The sequence below is a fragment of the Saccostrea echinata genome, unplaced genomic scaffold (genome assembly GCF_033153115.1).
Source record: "Saccostrea echinata isolate AGI-Se365-2 ecotype Australia unplaced genomic scaffold, CSIRO_AGI_Sech_v1 ptg000052l, whole genome shotgun sequence".
NCBI classification, from domain to species: domain Eukaryota; kingdom Metazoa; phylum Mollusca; class Bivalvia; order Ostreida; family Ostreidae; genus Saccostrea; species Saccostrea echinata.
The window spans coordinates 465729-472078 of NW_026889801.1; positions in this window are offsets into that span (position 1 = coordinate 465729).

Sequence of the window (6350 nt, forward strand, 5' to 3'; positions counted from 1 at the left end):
AGACTGATATCACATTATTTGTGATGTTTACGATTCCTCATATCAGCAAAACACCAGATTCATAAGCAGATGCTAACATATATTAAAAGTTCACTGTTATCTGAAAATGTATGAGGATTTTGTCATACATTCGGAGAATCCGTTTTTTAAGCAAAAACAATTCCATTAAAGTATCGTCTACAGAACCTGAAAGTCATTGAAAGTTGTTTCCCATCACATCCATAATCAATAAGTTTTGTAGAAAATATCAAATTTTTATTATTAGTTACTACATACATGTACCCCCGCTTCACTGTACTCTGTTTGGATACGAGGGTCGTTCCAATAATGCAAAATGCTATCTAAAAGTAAGAAAGGCACAAGAAGCATGTTTCATTATATTTTAATCCCTCAAAGTATTCCCTGTTAACCTCTACATACGTCTAAAGTCTTTCTTCCAGTGATCAGAACACCTAAACATACTCTTTTTTAGGCATACTCAAAAGACACTGATGAATAGTACTCTTCATCACCTAATTCAAATTTTAAATTCTTTCTTTGATTGTTTTCTTGAAGTTTCTGGAATAAAATTACCTCACTAAGATTCAATGAAATGAAAAAGATGATGATAACGAACATTGATGAATCTCAAAAAATCTACAAACAAATCTGAGAACAGAGCATAAAATACGGACCCCCGGAAATTCAAGATGTGGAATCGGGTGCCTAGGAGAAGTAAGCACCCTCTGTTGACCAATCACACTCGTCATAAGCTCTATGTATTGATCAAATAGAAGGAACATTCCATAGCCTAATTTTGTATAAAACAAAGGCCTAACAATTGGTATGAAACCCGTCAGCTAGAATAGAACCCAATGATAGGTTATATTCGCAAACAAGGACATTATAACGAACATAGAATTTACGAAATACTGACTTTGAACGAGGTTGTTGAAGTCCCTGTAACATCAGCTTATCTGTCAGTAGCCTAATCTCGGTTTAAAAATTGATCATACTCAAAGCAATCTCTTGAGTATCAAATAAGGGATATGCCATATTTTTTTTACACTGTTATTCCTTCTTAAGAGACCATATATAAATTTGTTACGTATCTCATTATGAACTTGAAACAACGATATTTTATCAAGTGTTACATTGATAGGATAAATCAACACAAAAAACCATGCTAAAACAATTTGCTAGAAGTATAAGTTCTGTATAAGTTAAGAAAATGAAATTCAATCCTGCATCATATTTTGCCATGTTTAAGGCTCTTATTCACAGAATTCTTGAGTTAGGTGTATAGAAATCAGAAAATTAGAATATTTACTATTGTTAATTAAATTAAATAAAATTAACTACAGTAATGTTTTGTTATGTTGATGACAAATACAATATTTACGGGTTTTTCTTAAATATGCTACTCTGTTAATCTGAATCTGACTGTGATTTTAACAAAACACACCATGATTCTAAAAGTGCAGGGTTACTTTTATTAGTAGGTGTTAAGTTTAAATTAATTCAATTAATATAGGACAACCTGAAGATTATTGTACTGCTGAGCAAGAGAATGCATTTTTGTCCTTGTTTTATATTTAAATGTCCTGCTAATTTGTTCTGAAATTGTTTAATGAAATCAAAATGCAAAAAAGTATATGAATATTTACAAAAAAAAAAAAAAAAAAAAAAAAAAAAAGTGGGTAGAGTTTATAAAAAGAAACCAATTGTATTTCAAAATGAATTATTGTTAAAATAAAAATGCAAAAATTGTAGGGAACATATATTTAGGAATGCATCTCAACTGCAAACCTTGACGGAAGCTCAAAAACGGTCAGAAGAAGAAACTTTTAAGAACTGCAATATTAAATGCTGGTTTACCCTTTAAGTGGGTGCAAGTCTTATGTCTTTTTTGAGCTTAGGCAGTTCGTTCTCTAATCTTATTGAGCTTCCAAGCGCTTCAGCAAGGGTGCCTAAACAATGATGAGAAAACATTCTTAATTTTTTTTGGTTTTGAAGCAAAGCCTCATCTTAAAAAAAAAAAAAAATCATTTTACTGTTGGTAGGCCTAGTGGTAAGGCGCTTGCTAAGACGCCTAACACGTAAGTATAGTAGTGATTGTGTCTTCACCAAGCGCCCGGCACTAGTAGTGAAAGTTACTAGTCTTTCGGATGAGACCTAAAAAGCCGAGGTTCCCGTGTCACGGAAGGCGTGTGCACAATAACCCAAACTGCTCAATGACCCTAAATGCTGAGTATATGTCTAAATGTATGTGGCGACGTGTCATATGAGTGAAAAATTCTCGCAAGGGACGTAAACAACAACAACAAATAATAATCAAAATTCATTTGAATACATTTTTGGATAGCATCATCGGTAACTCAATGCTGAATAATAACCAGAAAATCTTCAGATTTTTCAAAGTAATTAACGATTTTATCTAAAATTAAAGGCTTCTTGTAAATATACAATAGCTGGCATAAATGAATTCACAATAATCTGAGGAGGACAATTTGACTATAAGAATTAAAGAAATATTGTGTGAAATTCCAAATGCTTCAGATACCAGTATCTAGGAAAAAGCCTGAGGAGGGGCTTTGTGAATGCTTTTATACAACTTGGACGTCGACGCTAGACATCCATAAACAATCGACCTTAAGATAAAAGACGTAATAATATTATCCCCTGAGTATCTAACAGAATTCCTTATATATTGTACATTTTCTTTGGACATGAACTACCTTATTGCAAGATTGAGCCCAAAAATAAATAGTGAAAGATTATAACATGATGAGAAGCTGGTTTGATTAGGTTCAACAGGTAAAAGGTCCGATAACAAGGTGAAAATGAACCTCTATAGGACATAAAAATGGATCAGAAACAACAAAGAATATCTTTTGAAGGAAAACTGTCTGCTGATTATAGGTCATTCAGTTCGTTTTTTTTTTCTTTTTTAGCAATTTTTAGACAGCTTTCTACTTGATATCAATAGTTGGCATAATCAAATACATATAAATTTGAGGAAAATCAGACAATATGCATTTATGAGAAATTGTGTGAAATTATTTATTAATATGGTTAAATTGGTGAATAGTATCTAACGCTGTACAAAATCCTCAGTGTTTAGAAGAGATGGACATTATATTACAGACTTCAGCTTTAAATGTAAGAGTCAACATAGTGTTAAAACAAAGTTAACACAGACATTGTGCCAAATTTTTTTTTTATCTAAAGTTAACACATAACCTTAGAGTTTGTCATATTTTGAACAAATACGACCACCCAAATACCAAATGGAAAAAAAGATGACAAAAATCTTAAGAGATGCTGTATGGAAACTGAACCAGTGATTTGACATTTGACACTGTGCATTCATTAATACTCGATTCAAAATAAATACTTGGCATATTTAATTGCACGTGTATCAGATATATCAAATTGATATCATGGATTTTGTTGAATGTGTGAAAAAAAAAGTTCCTTTTGTGACGGAGAGCTAATTAAAAAAAATCAACAAAAAAGTAAAAGAATATTGCTGGGTTAAGATTATTGTTAGACTTCTGATGTTTCTGTTAATGGAAACGAAACAATTTTTTTTACGTTCAGAAGGTGCAAAGGGAAATGATTACATGAGAAAAAGGAAATTTCTATCCCAGTCCGCCAGACACGTCAGTGAGAGATATGAAGGGAATTTTTGCTGAAGAAAGATATCAGTTTCCAACAGTTTACAGGTTCTATCCCAGCGTATTCGACATGGTCTATTAGTTAAAGACAGTCTGCGAAAGATTTAGGGAGATTTTCTGCATGTGAACATTCTGCTGGAGAAAAAAAAAAAAAAAAAAAAAAAAAAAAAAAAAAATAGAGAAATCAAAATAGAGAAAAGAAATTAAATTAAAACTTTATTAACTTATATATAGTATTCTAGATACTGAATAAATTGATCCATTGGCAATTTGAGAGAGATTTGCATGACAGCATTATTTGAATATAGGAAAATGATTTGCATTTGTATACGCAGAAAATTCTTGGCATGCTATCATATGCATATAAAGTTTTTGACAATTTTTTCTTAGCGCAACTAATACCTGGTTAATAAAATGTTATTTTGTTTGCAAATGAATTGTTATGTATTGCTGTAATATATGCTTCTATGGTTATATGTACCTTGAACCACCAAAAGAAATCGACTGATGTTTAAGTGCTTGTTGTTAGATGCTGCAGTTTCATTATTATAGAATGGTTCTGTAGTTTCTTCACCAAAGATCATTTTGTGAAAGAAAAATTCAAGAAAAGAAAACTTTGTAGTCTAACACATGATGTAGCTGAAATTGACTCTATTTAACTCACACCCATATAATTGACAGTGAATATGGTGCAAAATACAACCTCTCCAGATGACTCAATCAAAGGCAACATGTAAAAACTTTCCATATGCATTAGTAGTGAGGGTCTTATTACAATTGATTTGCAGTTTGTAAAGCATAGTGAATAATAATACTAAGAAATGCGATTAACAGTAATAGGTATAACCAATTGTTTCACATACATTTAATAATGTGGAGGAATGTTCAGAAAATAAATAATTAACTTTTTGTTGAATTATGTTGCAGGTGTGTACCGTGCAAAATACCTCAATTTTTTATGTGTACAATTGTTTCAATAATGTGAAGTTTACGTATATCTGAAGAATTATCAAATGGGGGAGTAAGGATTAATCTCATTTCTTCTTTAAGTTCTCTGCCCACTAGAAAGAAATCGATACATTCTAGATCGTAAATAAAGTAGAAAGGTGTCCAGACAGACTACTACCGCTTGATTGTATCCGACCCCCATTAAGTCCAAGAATTTACATCATAGTCCGAATAAATTAGGTACGTATTTTTTCCCCACAAACAAGAGAAATAAAAGAAAAACCAAATGAAGTAGCTTATACTAAGTAGAGTCGTTTTTAGAACACTATAAATGTAAGAACGTGTGCACTTAAGACTACTCTACTGGAGCAGCAAAGATGCTTTAGAATATAAAACATGAATGATGAATGTCATCTTGGAAGAGGATAGTATATCACAACTTTGCCAATGAAAATTGTTTTAGAACAAACAAGGATTGCTATGTTGGGTTAACTCATTGTGCATAATTATACCGTTATGTATGACGAAAAAGGTTTCAAAAATGTAAGTAATCTTATATTCATTGTCGGAATGATGTTCTATTCCAAATGCCGTTCTATCAAAAACCATTTATAGTGATCTTAATCCTTCATTCGAGTGATTTTTTCCCTTCATATAAATATTGATATTGATTACAACACGGTGCTTGCCAATGACTTCTATGTCAACAGAGACTGGGCTTAAGGACAGCAAGAACTGTTATGGATACATAAAGGAGGTCTGGCCTAATTTATACGGGAAATGCTTTCTTTGACATCACGCAAAAATAGCAGCTCTTCATATTATCATAAAATGAAATAATTTGAGAGTTTGAATTGTATAATAGTATTAAACTACATCATAACTTACCACTGTATTCATTCTTGTCGCTAGTTAAATCCCACAAAGCGAAATATAGACAAGCCACTGATCGCAATTCACTTGTCGTCATTATGGTAAAATTATGTGCAGTGAGTGGCTGGTCAAATTTTTCTCAGTAAGAAATGCATTTTATTATTAAGCAGAATGTTATTTACAGACGTTTAATAGAGCATTACTTACTGTTTATAACATTAATTAAATACCATTTAATTTATTAATTTTTTTTATCGAGAAAGTGTATTAAATTTATTACCCAATGTTTTGTGCGAAGGAAATGCCGAATGGCACATTTAACATCGAGGTGTCTCGATAAATCGCCCTAGCGCAAGGGTATACACTTAATAGATCATGACCATTTTTTTAAATATAGATAGAAGTGTTCCTTAACTTGAAAAAAAATCTGCTGCTTTCGTGAAATCGAGAATGTTATTCAATAAATACATAAAATACTTGATAAAGGTCACGCATTTTTCAGTCCATTACGTGAAAATTATACTTATAAAATGCGAATTCTAGTTAAAGCAGCAGCACTTTACAGAAAGCACAAGGTGTATAAAAACAATTTTTCAGTTAAAATTTTACTTTGAATGAGGATATGCCCTTGCGATATTGAAATTTGTTTATGACCTTTATGCAGTACACATTATATGCATTTATCACGTGACTGTCAAATAATGTGACCAAGCTAAATTCTAAATACAAAGTGGGATTTTATTATGTTATTTCACTTAGTTTTTATTTATGTGATAAAATAAAAACTATACAAAAACAAATTCAATTTAAAAAAGTGTCTATTTGTGCACTTTTATATTCCGTTGATTTCTTCATAGTTAATAGTGCGTC